Source organism: Macaca mulatta, chromosome 2, assembly GCF_049350105.2.
Source record: "Macaca mulatta isolate MMU2019108-1 chromosome 2, T2T-MMU8v2.0, whole genome shotgun sequence".
In the NCBI taxonomy this organism is placed as follows: domain Eukaryota; kingdom Metazoa; phylum Chordata; class Mammalia; order Primates; family Cercopithecidae; genus Macaca; species Macaca mulatta.
Genome location: NC_133407.1, coordinates 110,837,889 through 110,850,152, shown reverse-complemented (window position 1 = coordinate 110,850,152; position 12,264 = coordinate 110,837,889). Strand labels below are relative to the sequence as shown.

Genomic DNA, 12,264 nt, shown 5'->3' with positions numbered 1-12,264 from the left:
GCAGGGGCTTTGGGGATAGGTGGATCAACATTTGATGCTGCCTCTGCAACACAGCAACTGTGGAACCTCAGAGAAGTTGTTAGAGCTCTGGATGCAATGGTTTTTACAATTTAAAATGGGGTTTGGGCCGGGCGCGGTGGCTCACGCCTGTAATCCCAGCACTTTGGGAGGCCGAGGCGGGCGGATCACAAGGTCAGGAGATCGAGACCATCCTGGCTAACACGGTGAAACCCCGTCTCTACTAAAAATGCAAAAAATTAGCCGGGCGAGGCGGCGGGCGCCTGTAGTCCCAGCTACTCGGGAGGCTGAGGCAGGAGAATGGCGTGAACCCGGGAGGCGGAGCTTGCAGTGAGCCGAGATCGCGCCACTGCACTCCAGCCTGGGCGACTAAGCGAGACTCTGTCTCAAAAAAAAAAAAAAAAAAAAAAAAAAAAAAATAAAATGGGGTTTATCGGCCAGACGTGGTGGCTCACATCTGTAGTCCCAGCACTTTGGGAGGCTGAGGCAGGTGATTCACCTGAGGTCAGGAGTTAGAGACCAGACTGGCCAACATGGCAAAACCCCGTCTCTACTGAAAAAACAAAAAACAAAAATTAGCCAGGCATGGTGGTGAGTGCCTGTAATCCCAGCTACTGGGGGCAGCTGAGGCAGGAAGATCGCTTGAACCTGGGAGGCGGAGGTTGCAGTGAGCTGAGTTCGTGCCACTGCTCTCCCGCCTGGGCAGCAGAGCGAGACTCCATCTCAAAAAAAAAAAAGGGGGGGGTGTTATGGTTATCTTACCTGCTTCTAAAGGTCATCACAAGGATTATTTGAGATAAATATATTGTAAAACCTGCTTCTGGCAAGAACCCAACAATCAATAATTGGTTATTATTATGGGCTATTATGATCTCTGTAATAACCCTTATATTGCCTATAAGGTTTTGTTTAAAGGTTCAACACTAAGACAGTTAACTTCTTTTTTTTTTTTTTTTTTTTTTTTTTTTTTTTTTTGGAGACGGAGTCTTGCTCTGTAGCCTGGGCTGGAGTGCAGTGGCCAGATCTCAGCTCACTGCAAGCTCCGCCTCCCGGGTTTACGCCATTCTCCTGCCTCAGCCTCCGGAGTAGCTGGGACTACAGGCGCCCGCCACCTCGCCCGGCTAGTTTTTTGTATTTTTAGTAGAGACGGGGTTTCACCGTGTCAGCCAGGATGGTCTCAATCTCCTGACCTCGTGATCCGCCCGTCTCGGCCTCCCAAAGTGCTGGGATTACAGGCTTGAGCCACCGCGCCCGGCCAAGACAGTTAACTTCTTTAGTACAGGAAATTAACTTATTGTACTCTGGGTCTCTGACACATAGTAGGAATTTGATAGGTAATAAAGACATTGAATAAATGTATTCATTCAACTTTGACATTTTAAATATTTTTAAATGATTGTATCATGGTTATTGAAGCTACCTTTGGGGCCAGGCGCGGTGACTCATGCCTGTAATCCCAGCACTTTGGAAAGCCGAGGCAGGAGGATCATGAGGTCAAGAGATTGAAACCATCCTCGCCAACATAGTGAAACCCTGTCTCTACTAAAAATACAAAAATTAGCTGGGCATCGTGGCGTGTGCCTGCAGTCCCAGCTAATCAGGAGGCTGAGGCAGGAGAATCACTTGAACCTAGGAGGTGGAGGTTGCAATAAGCTGAGATTGTGCCACTGCACTCCAGCCTGGGCGACAGAGCGAGACTCTATCTCTCAATAAAAAAAAAAAAAAAAGCTACCGTTTATTTCAATGTAGGCATTTTACATGTGTTCACCCTCCAATTTTATTGTTTTCAAAACCCATAGCAGTTGGTGGTGTTTGCATCTCAGAACCTGACTCCTAATTTGAGGTTCCCTGAGGTGAAGTTAATTCTCCCAGTCACAGAGGTGCTGCTTGTGTCAGGGTCAGGATTTGAATCCAAGGAGTCTGGCCCTGAGGCAGCTCTTTCCACTTTAAGATGTTGCCAGCTGCTATCACTAATGGCTAATTCATGATAAGCATGATCCTCAGTGTGAGTGATTGCAAAGACAAATCCATATAATCATGAAACTCCCTTTATTGTGCTCGTGACAGGGTGAGGCAGCTGGGCAGTGAGCTAGAACCTGCAGTCTTGGGTCCCAGAAGAAGGCCCTCTGTTCGGTTCTCAGAGAGACCTTGGACACATCATCTCCCCTCTGCAGAGAAATTTTCTACATTTGTAAAATAAACTCAGTCTCTATATTTCAAGATTGTTCTGAGGATTGAGATCAGGTTTGAGAATTGGCCCAGGGTAGAAGCCCAAGTATTAGAAATTGTTATCATTTCTTGATTTCTGTGCTCCATTTAGTTTTTAAAGTTTTTGAATTTACCTTTCCCTTTTTTTTTTTTTTTTTGAGAGTCTCACTCCGTCGCCCAGGCTGGAGTGCAGTGGCACAATCTCAGCTTACTGCAAGCTCCACCTCCCAGGTTCACGCCATTCTCCTGCCTCAGCCTCCTGAGTAGCTGGGACTACAGGCACCCACCACCACGCCCGGATAATTTTTTGTATTTTTCTTGGTAGAGACGGGGTTTCACCGTGTTAGCCAGGATGGTCTTAATCTCCTGACCTTGGGATCCGCCCGCCTCGGCCTCCCAAAGTGCTGGGATTACAGGTGTGAGCCATTGCGCCTGGCCTGAATTCACCTTTCTCATGGGGAACAATCTGAAGTAAAGTTGAGCTCTACCTAGTTAGGGCTAAATGGAACCATTCCATTTGAGTTACTATATGTAAAAACTAAAATCAGTGTTCTGCAACTTAACTGGAAGTGCATCAAAAATAAGATAGGGGCTGGGTATGGTGGCTCACACCTGTAATCCTAGCACTTTCAGAGGCCAAGATGGGAGAGTTGCCTGAGGCCAAGAGTTCGAGACCAGCCTGGGCAACAGAGAGACCCTCATCTCTATGAAGAAAACTCCAAAATGTATCTGGGAGTGGTCATACCCACCTGTGGTCCCAGCTACTTGGGAAGCTTGCTTGAGTCCAGGAGGTCAAGGCTGCAGTGAGCTGTGATTGTGCCACCACACTCCAGCCTGGACCATAGAGCAAAACCCTGTCTCTTAAAATAAAGGATTGATATGAAATCACCTTTGCAAAATTATGGCAGTAAGAAAAACCTGACGTGGTTGACTCCATGTTGCTTCTTTTTTTTTTTTTCTCCAGAGTTTTGCTCTTTTTTCTCAGGCTGGAGTGCAATGACGCGATCTCGGCTCACCGCAACTTCTGCCTCCCAGGTTCAAGCTATTCTCCTGCCTCAGCCTCCTGAGTAGCTGGGATTACAGGCCTGCGCCACCACGCCTGGCTAATTTTGTATTTTTGGTAGAGACAGGATTTCTCCGTGTTGGTCAGGCTGGTCTCGAACTCCTGCTCAGGTGATCCGCCCGCCTCGGCCTCCCAAAATGCTGGGATTACAGGAGTGAACCACCGTGCCCAGCTCTATCTTGCTTCTAACCTCCAACCTGGGGATAGGCGAAGGTAACCTTGGGAGGAATTTATAGTTCAACCTTAAAGCAAGGATGACATTAGCCCTTTCCAAAACTAAACTGCCTTTGTAAAACTAATGAAAAGTCACAAGGCTAGGATTTTTATAGGAGGGGCCTGAATTCTGCTAAGGTGTAGGTGTAGTTAAACGATAACGATAACCAGTCATTACTCTGGAAGTCACAAGATTTGTAACTTCCTCAGTTACTCCTATAGATAACATCACTATTGCAGAACCTAAAATTTGCCTTTTGAGATGTTTCTTTTTTTTTTTTTTTTTTTAGATGGAGTCGCCCAGGCTGGAGTGCAGTGGCGCAATCTCGACTCACTGCAAGCTCCGCCTCCTGGGTTCACACCATTCTCCTGCCTCAGCTTTGAGTAGCTGGGACTACAGGTGCCTGCCACCACACCTGGCTAATTTTTTGTATTTTTAGTAGAGATGGGGTTTCACCGTGTTATCCAGGATGGTCTCGATCTCCTAACCTCGTGATCCACCTGCCTCAGCCTCCCAAAGTGCTGGGATTACAGGCGTGAGCCACCGCGCCCGGCCTTGAGATGTTTCTTTTCAGACTTGCTTTTCTGCTGACTCCACCCAGAGGCTGACTCAGCGCATGAGGACCCCTCCTATGATTGCATCCCCAACCAATCAACATTTCCCATTCCCTAGCACCCTGCCTACCAAACTATCCTTGAAAAACCCTAACCTCTAAGCCTTTGGGGAGACTGATTTGAGTAATAGCTCCATGCACAAAGCGTGGCCTTGTGCATGGCCAGCCTTGCGTCAGTGAAACTCTTTACTGCAATGCCAAGGCCTCAGTGAAGTGATTTTGTCTGTGCAGTGGGCAAGAAGCAGCCTTGGGCAATTACAGATAGATGGATAAAACGATAGATTTTTTAGATAGACATGAGATACTAAGCAAAACATTAATAGTTGTAGAATCTAGGGCATATGAGTGTTCACTGTATGGTTCTTTCAACTTTTCTGTTATGTTTCATATTAAATGTTGTAGGAGGCTGGGCATGGTGAGTCACACCTGTAATCCCAGGATTACAGCGGGTGGATCAGTTGGGCCCAGGAGTTTGAGACCAGCCTGGGCAACATGACAAAACCTTGTCTCTAATAAAAATACAAAAATAAACCTGGTGCGATGGCGAAAGCCTGTAGTCGCAGCTACTCAAGAGGCTGAGGCACGGGAATCGCTGGAACCTGAGAGGTGGAGGTTGCAGTGAGCCAAGATTGTGCCACTGTGCTACAGCCTGGGTGACAAAGCGAGACTTGGTCTCAAAAATAATAATAATAAAAAAAGGGCCAGGCGAGGTGGCTCATGCCTATTATAATCCCAGCACTTTGAGAGGCCAAGGCGGGTGGATCCCACCTGAGGTCAGGACTTTGAGACAGCCTGGCCAACATGGCAAAACCCTGTCTCTACTAAAAATGCAAAAAAATTAGCTGGGCATGGTGGTGAACACCTGTAATCCCAGCTACTCAGGAGGCTGAGGGGGGAGAATCACTTGAACCTGCTGGGGGAGGTTGCCATGAGCCAACACCTCACCACTGCACTCCAGCCTGGACAACAGAGTGAGACTGTGTCTCAAAAAAAAAAAAATGTGGGAGAAGCCCTAAAATCACGGCCACTTCATTATACTCCATGGGGGGCATTCTGTAGCAGACTTACCAGGGCCCCATAAGCCCCAGCTTCCCCTTCCCCAGAGCCTCCACAGGGTTCTCAGTGGGTCCTCTCAGGGCAGTGGAGGATTGTTTGCCATGCTTCAAGGCACAAAGGTACTTAGCTAGGTGCTTGTCAGTTTTGGAGCCTCTTATTTTTTGTGGGGGAGTATCCAGACTTCGCTGACGGTCTGCGAACACAGCTTTGATGGAGTGGTGGGTGGGAAGAGGTGGTGAGTGAGGAGAGTGACAGCAGTTCCCAAGGCTGTCCGGCTAAGTCCTGCCGTGGAGGTGGTTAGAAGACAGGCTCCTGACCCTCTCTGGAGAGAAGACTTTGGTACAGTGGGCCTACGGCTCAGGAGGACTCCTTCATGCCCAAGGTTTCTGAGGGGACAAATGATGGTATTTCAAGGGATCAGACCTGGAGAGAGTGGTGTCAGGATAGGTAAGGGGGTGTAGGTAAGTTCCCCTGAATGCTCTCTATTGTTGCTTCTCTTTCATTGAATACATCAAACAGGATGGGCATGGTGGCTCACACCTGTAATCCTAGCAGTTTGGGAGGCCAACATGGGAAGGCTGCTTGAGCCCAGGAGTTTGAGAACAGCCTGGGCAACACAGCAAAAGACCCCATCTTGATAAAAATAACAAAAACAAAAACGGCATGGTGGCGCTCATCTGTAGTCCCAGCTACTTGGGAGGATCACTTGAGCCCAGGAAGTTGAGGCTGCAGTGAGCTATGACCACGCCACTGCACTCCAGCCTGGGTAAAGGAGTGAGACCTCAAATGTAAAAATAAAAATAACCTTAAAAATTCATTTCTTTTTTTTTTGATATGGAGTCTTGCTCTGTCACCCAGGCTGGAGTGCAGTGGCATGATCTCGGCTCACCACAAGCTCTGCCTCCCGGGTTCACACCATTCTCCTGCCTCAGCCTCCCGAGTAGCTGGGACTACAGGTGCCCACCACCATGCCCGGCTATTTTTTTTTTTTTAGTAGAGATGGGGTTTCACCATGTTAGCCAAGATGGTTTCGATCTCCTGACCTCATGATCTGCCCGCGTTGGCCTCCCAAAGTGCTGGAATTACAGGCGTGAGCCACCGCGCCCAGCAAATTCTTTCTTTATAGGATAAAAATTCCCATATTAAGCCAAAAGAGAATGCTGAAAATGGCATAACCCTGAAGGTCACTTTGGGCCAAGGCCCACTGTTCCCATTGTTAATTTCATTGTGACAATAGTGTGGTGGGCAGAGAGGAACAGGGTTTTAGGAGGAGGTATTTGAAGAATGTGTAGAGGGTCAGGGGGCTGGTGCAGTCAGAAGGGCCACCTCTAATTTCTGCCTTGCATTGGTGACTAGATCTGCACTTTCTGGAACTCCCAGAGAGGTTTGCTGGTGCCTTTGAGGGCAGGTACAGGTCCTGCCTTAACCAGGTAGCCCTGGAGTGGGTGCGGGTGTCCAGGGCAGTAGGGAGGGGCTGAGGGGAGGCTTACCTCTGACACAAGACCTGGGTACAGCCAGGGCATGCAGTAGCATGATCAAAGTCCCCCCAGAGCGGTCCGGGCAGCGTCTCTGATTGGGGACCTGCGTTTCCCTCGCGGGGAAGCAGCCTCCCCTTACCCTTCTGTGAGGCCCTGTAACAAGGCCTACCTCGTGTTTTCAGGAGGGCCAAATGCGAGGACGTGTACAATACCAGCTTCGCACCAGACACCTAGTAAACAGTTAACGTAGCTGTTGCTATTATAACAAATACCTGTTCCCTGTGGAAAATGGTTAAATGCCAACTTATGCTTTTAAATGTCTATAGGGAAACTAGTTTTATGGACATTATTTATTCTTCTCATCTGCATTTGTAGTGTATCTCAGCCCGGCTGCTTCTAATTTTTTGCCATTATAAAACAGGGAACATGAGCATCTTGTGCAGGGTGGGTTTTTTGTTTTTGTTTTTGTTTATTGGCTCACTGTAGCCTCCCGGGCTCAGGTGATCCTCCCACCTCAGCCTCCTGAGTAGCTGGGACCACAGGTGCGCACCACCACACCCGGTTATTTAATTTTACTTGTGGAGACGGAGGTCTCCTACGTTGCACAAGTTGGTCTCTAACTCCTCGGCTCAAGCGATCTTCGCGCCTTGGACTCCCACTGTGTTGGGATTAGAACCGGGAGCCACCGCGCCCGGCTTTCTGCAAGTTCTTGATGACCTATGGGGGCCTGTGGGCCCTAACCCGGCGGGCCCTAACCCGGCGGGCCCTAACCCGGCGGGCCCTAACCCGGCGGGCCCTAACCCGGCGGGCCCTAACCCGGCGGGCCCTAACCCGGCGGGCCCTAACCCGGCGGGCCCTAACCCGGCTTCATGCTCCGCCCCGCCCGGTCCGGCCGCCCATACTTCCCACCGGTGTCCACCAGGGGGCGAACGGGAGCCGCGAACGGGGTTCGACTACGCATGCGCACGCCCTGGGAGCACGTGCCGAGGGCGGTGGGGCGGGAGGGTAAAGGTAGGAGGTGAGAGGTGAAGGGGCGGGCGCCCGGCGGCCAGGAGGGGGAGGGCGGGCGCCGCGCACCGGACTGCGGGCCGGGAGCGCGCACGCCGCGCTCCGCCCCCGCTGCCGCCCCCGTCGCCGTCGCCGCCGCCGCCGCTGCCGCCGCCGCCTGGGAGCTGCTGCCGCCACAGGTACCATCAGGCGCCCAGGGCGCCTGCCCGCGGGCCCCAGCTCGACTCCAGCCGCGCGAAGCCGGGAGTTCCGGGATGGGGGCCGCTAGGGGAGGGGGGTGCGTGGGCATGGCGCTGTCCAGCAGCCGTGCGGACCGGCCCTGGAGACCGCAGGCCGGCAAGGAGGCAGGGCCGCCGCGTCCCCACCCCCAACCCGACCGCGCCCCTGCACGGGCCGGCCCCTGGAGCTCCGCGTCCCCACCAGACCTCCGCGGGCCCCTGGTGTGCCGGGGGGAGATGCGCGCCGTCGCATCCCCTGGCCTAGTTGCTCCGGGCAGCTGTTCTAGAACCTGCTTTGGTGCTGTCTGGGTTTTCCGGAGTGCGGGGGAGAGCATGCTTTCCACTTCTGCCTCTTTTGGAAGATCTTGAGAGAGAACGCTAGCTGCTTTGCTGGTTTTGCTTGGTTTCTAGTTTTCCGTATTGCTTAAATCTCAACTTTGCTTCACTAATGTTGCTTCTGTTTACTTCTGAGTGGGTTTATGACTGCAGTACTAAACCGGTTTATAATGTCACGATAGCGTTAGTTGCAGGGAGCCCTGGATCCGGACTGTTTGAAGTCCAGAAAGTTGTCCAGATGGGAATGCGGAGCGGGTGCGGGGGCAGTGAGTCCCAGTGAGGGCTCTGGCAGCAGTCAGCCCCTGGTTCAAGTCACTCACTGCTCCACCTTGTATGGCGACAGTCGGAGCTAGGTGAATAAACTCTGGGGATTTTGTAATACGTATTGTGAAGCGGCCATAGAAAAGGTTTAATGTTGTTAGCTTTGTGTGTTTCTTTTATTTGGCCAAAAGTTTTGTGGAGTTTGGTTATGCGGTGTCCTTATTGGTTTGCTGTCATGTCAGGATATTGTGCAAAAGACTGACGCTTTTATTAGGGAGTCAGGGTCGAGGGTGTCTAGTTAGTGCTGTATCTATTTTAGGTGTTCCTCAATGATGCCTAAAGACCTGTTTTTTGTTTGGAGACAGGGTCTCACTCTGTCTCCCAGGCTGGAGTGCAGTGGCGCGATCTCGGCTCACTGCAGCCTTGATTTCCTGGGCTCAGGTGATCCTCCCACCTCAGCCTCCCCAGTAGCTGGGACAACAGGTGTGTGCCACCACGCCCGGCTAATTTTTGTATTTTTTGTAGCGATGAGGGTCTTGCAGTGTTGCCTAGGCGGTCTTTAACTCCTGGGCTCAAGCATTATACAAGCCTTGGCCTCCCAAAAGTGTTGGGATTACTGGCGTGAGCCACCGTGCCCGGCCAAGACCTGTATCTTTTAAAATGTGTGCTAATATAGTTTACATTTTAGGTGTTTTACACATTTGCGGTATTCCCACTCAGCACATGATGTAAACAACACTATATACATATATTTCACACTGTATAAATATATTTCCATATTTATTCTTTTGGTCATAAATTGAAATGGAAAGAATTAGGCTTTTTAAATTTATTTATTTATTTATTTATTTATTTATTTGAGACGGAGTCTCCCTGTGTCGCCCAGGCTGGAGTGCAGTGGCGCGCTCTCGGTTCACTACAAGCTCCGCCTCCCGGGTTCACGCCATTCTCCTGCCTCAGCCTCCGAGTAGCTGGGACTACAGGCGCCCGCCACCACGCCCGGCTAGTTTTTTTTTGTATTTTTTTAGTAGAGACGGGGTTTCACCATGTTAACCAGGATGGTCTCGATCTCCTGACCTCCTGATCCACCCGCCTCGGCCTCCCAGAGTGCTGGGATTACAGGCTTGAGCCACCGCGCCCGGCCTTTAAATTTATTATGAACTGATCTGATGTTTGAGTGCTCTCTCTTTTCTTTTTCTTTTTTTTTTTTTTTGGAGACGGAGTCTCGCTCTGTTGCCCAGGCTGGAGTGCAGTGGCGCCATCTCGGCTCACTGTACCCTCTGCCTCCCGGGTTCAAGCGATTCTCCTGCTTCAGCCTCCCGAGTAGCTGGGACTACGGGTGCCCGCCACCATGCCCGGCTACTTTTTTGTATTTTTAGTAGAGACGGGGTTTCACCGTGTCAGCCAGGATGGTCTCGATCTCCTGACCCCATGATTGCCCGCCTCAGCCTCCCAAAGGGCTGGGATTACAGTCGTGAGCCACCGCGCCCGGCTTGAGTGCTCTCTCTTTTCTTTTGCTATTGTGGTAAAAACAGCCCCTCTCTAGAGATCTCCATGTACTTTATAATCACTGGTTTGGGGCCCTTCCCCTGTTCCCCCAGTCACTGTCATGAGGTGGGTAAAAAGTTTACTCCAAGTTTATTACTAGAAAAATGGAGGCATATGCTATTCAGGTATTAAATAAACTAAAAAAGGAAAGAAAATGGAGGCATAAAGATTGTGATTTACCTGAGGTCGTATATGAACAACTACCCAGTTGGGAAAGGAACCGTGCCTGTGGACTTCACTGCATATATGTTTATTAACATTTGGTGGTAGAATTTAGGGATATTTTCTCTCTCAGAATCTAGCCATGCATGTGAATGTGCCTCAGGGATCCTGGAATGACAGGTTCATGTGCTGTTTGCTTACTCTCACCATTGGTGGTTGCCAGTGTTTTACTGGCTCTGACAGGTACTTCATATACAGTTTGTGTTATCACCCCTCGTTGAACAGATGAAAGGACTCCTAATGGGTTCTTACAAGGTCACCCAGCGTGTCAAGGGTGGATCATCCTTCAAACCAGGTCTGCCACACCTCTGCCACCTGAGCTCCTTCCGTTAGAACTTGCTACCTTAATGAGTTGGCTAAAGAAACAAGGTTCAGGTGTTGTCTTTTGCTACCCAAAGTAATAATTCTGGGTGATATTGAGTGCTTGTGCTGTTTAGGCACTGTCCCAGGTACTGTAATACTAGTTTATCTCACTTAGTTTTCTTTTTTTTTTTTTTTTTTTTTTTTTTGAGACGGAGTCTCGCTGTGTCGCCCAGGCTGGAGTGCAGTGGCGCGATCTCGGCTCACTGCAAGCTCCGCCTCCCGGGTTCACGCCATTCTCCCGCCTCAGCCTCCGAGTAGCTGGGACTACAGGCGCCCGCCACCACGCCTGGCTAGTTTTTTGTATTTTTAGTAGAGACGGGGTTTCACCATGTTAGCCAGGATGGTCTTGATCTCCTGACCTCGTGATCCACCCGCCTCGGCCTCCCAAAGTGCTGGGATTACAGGCTTGAGCCACCGCGCCTGGCCTCACTTAGTTTTCATAATAACCAGATGAGATAACTCTGTTATCACCCCCTTTACGGAGAGTTTTAGGCAAGTGATTTGACTGGCCCTGGGTCACCTGGTGAATTTGAGACAGAGTATGTGTGCAAACTGAGATTTGGCTGACAAAAGAGTCCATGCTTTTATGCTGTTCTTGTACCCGCTGGCTTCCACAGTCTGTTTTTTTTTTGGGATGGAGTTTCGCTCTTCTTGCTCAGGCTGGAGTGCAGTGGCGTGAGCTCAGCTCACTGCAACCTCCGCCTCCCAGGTTCAAGCGATTCTCCTGCCTCAGCCTCCCGAGTAGCTGGGATTACAGGCATGCGCTACCATGCCCGGCTGATTTTGTATTTTTAGTAGAGGCGGGGTTTCACCATGTTGGTCAGGCTGTTCTCAAACTCCCGACCTCAGGTGATCTGGCTGCCTCGGCCTCCCACAGTGCTGGGATTATAGGCGTGAGCCACTGCAGCCAGCCCCAGTCTTTTCTGTTGTTCATTGGCAGGTAAGGGTAGTGGAAGAAGGTGGTAGGGGTGATGGGAGGAAGCCTGCGTCACTGACTCGAGTGTCGGGATGGTGGAACTCAGCAAGGTGACAGCAATTTGACCACTGCCATTTGGCAGTTTCTGGTTAAGCAGTCAAGGGCACTAACTTAGAATGGTTGCAGGGATGCTAAGTCATAAGGCAGCTTTGCAGTGGGGTCCAAAGTTGGTGTGTAAGCATAAAGATGCACGTGGATCTCAGGAAAAAAATAAAACTAATTTTCCTGTTTATTTCAGTCTCATTTAATTTTTTTTTCTTTTTGAGATGGAGTTTCACTCACTCTGTTGCCCAGGCTGGAGTGCAGTGATGCTATCTTGGTCTCCTGCCTCAGCCTCCCAAGTAGCTGGGATTACAGGTGTGCACCACCACATCTGGCTAATTTTTGTATTTTTAGTAGAGATGGGGTTTCACCATATTAGTTAGGCTGGTCTCAAACTCCTGGCCTCAAGTGATCCACCCGCCTTAACCTTCCAAAGTGCTGGGATTATAGGCATGAGCCACCATCATTACAGGCATGAGCCACCATAATAATTTTAGCATATACTTTATAATGTACACTGTATTATCACTGTAGTACATATATATAATTTATATGTAAGTGTGCATGTATTAGGAGCATATACTTGAATTTTTGTTGTTTGGGCATTCATGATCAAAACATTTGGTAACCACTGGTTTAT

At 50.0% G+C, this 12,264-nt stretch overlaps 1 protein-coding gene across 29 annotated transcripts in view; it reads left to right on the top strand.

Annotated features, from left to right (window-relative positions):
- The first annotated feature begins 7,657 nt into the window (after positions 1–7,657).
- Positions 7,658–12,264, top strand: part of SCAP (SREBF chaperone) — a 69,247-nt gene continuing 64,640 nt past the window's right edge. For 15 of the 29 annotated variants that reach the window (XR_013413849.1, XM_077992466.1, XM_077992455.1 and 12 more), the window contains exon 1: positions 7,658–7,837. The gene's annotated coding sequence lies outside the window, so the exon portion shown is untranslated. Of the gene's footprint in view, positions 8,566–12,264 lie in introns of all 29 variants that reach the window. The other 14 variants (XR_013413850.1, XM_077992454.1, XM_077992444.1 and 11 more) reach the window with 5 other exon arrangements.